The sequence below is a fragment of the Nannospalax galili genome, unplaced genomic scaffold (genome assembly GCF_000622305.1).
Source record: "Nannospalax galili isolate Female #2095 unplaced genomic scaffold, S.galili_v1.0 scaffold218, whole genome shotgun sequence".
Taxonomy (NCBI): Eukaryota; Metazoa; Chordata; class Mammalia; order Rodentia; family Spalacidae; genus Nannospalax; species Nannospalax galili.
In genome coordinates this window covers 3,519,687-3,520,672 of record NW_008343207.1, presented here as the reverse complement: position 1 = coordinate 3,520,672, position 986 = coordinate 3,519,687, and positions in this window count along the sequence as shown.

The window sequence follows — 986 nt, the reverse complement described above, 5'->3', positions numbered from 1 at the left end:
CGCTGCCTCTCTTCCTACATCCATCCACCTTTCCTCATTACTTGGGCTGACAACCTAAATGCAAAGTATTTTGCATGTATAATCTTTTTTTCTGTTTTTGCTTTTCTACTGCACATCTTGGGGGAGGGGCGATCCTGCCCATACCCCCATCTATTTGCGAACCTGCCATATGGAGGAGGCATCTGAGGAGCTCAGAAGGAAATTAGTGCAGCTCTGTATCTGTGTAGACTGCATAACTTTTAAACTCCCAGGACTGAAATGATAATATGAATATGGACATACACACACACACACACACACACACACACGTACAGGAAATACAGCCAGACCAGAGCCTCTTCAGACTGCAGCTGACCGGAAGACTGCCTTTCATTCATTCATTCTGCCCGCCTCGGTGGAGTCCTTTACTAGGCGAACAGCCCTGAAACTGAAGTTGTCTTTTTTTTTTTTTTTAAGTTCTTGCGCTCGCCAAGAGAAGAAAAATCGATGCACAGGAGGGAAACACTCAGGGATTCGGGTTCAGCGGCTCTAATGCAAGCAGGCGAAAGGTAAGCCTTTTTTTTGCTTGGGGATTTAAAAGCGAGAACCTCCGTGCTTTCTGGGATGGCATGGGAAACTTAAGGAGCACCTTGATTAATCCTATGAAACTTCCTAGCAGAGCCAGAGGTACCCTCTATGAATATACACGGATTGTCAGATCCCAATACCTTTCTGTTCTCTTACGTAGTGCTTCCGACGACCCCCCGAATTGTCCTGTATATTTTAATTAACAAACCAGATCCGTTTTAGTTGTGAGAAAAGCTGGCCCTAAACTTTCTTCCCATCCTACCTCTGTGCAAGGCCTAATCACATAGCACCAGAGGTACCATGACAGACCTCCTAAATGCTCCTGGCATGTAGGAACACAGCATGGTTCTGCTTTTAATCCTGTGGATAAGTTAAAGCAGATCATTTTGCACATTGGGAAACTAAGGCTTTGAGAAATT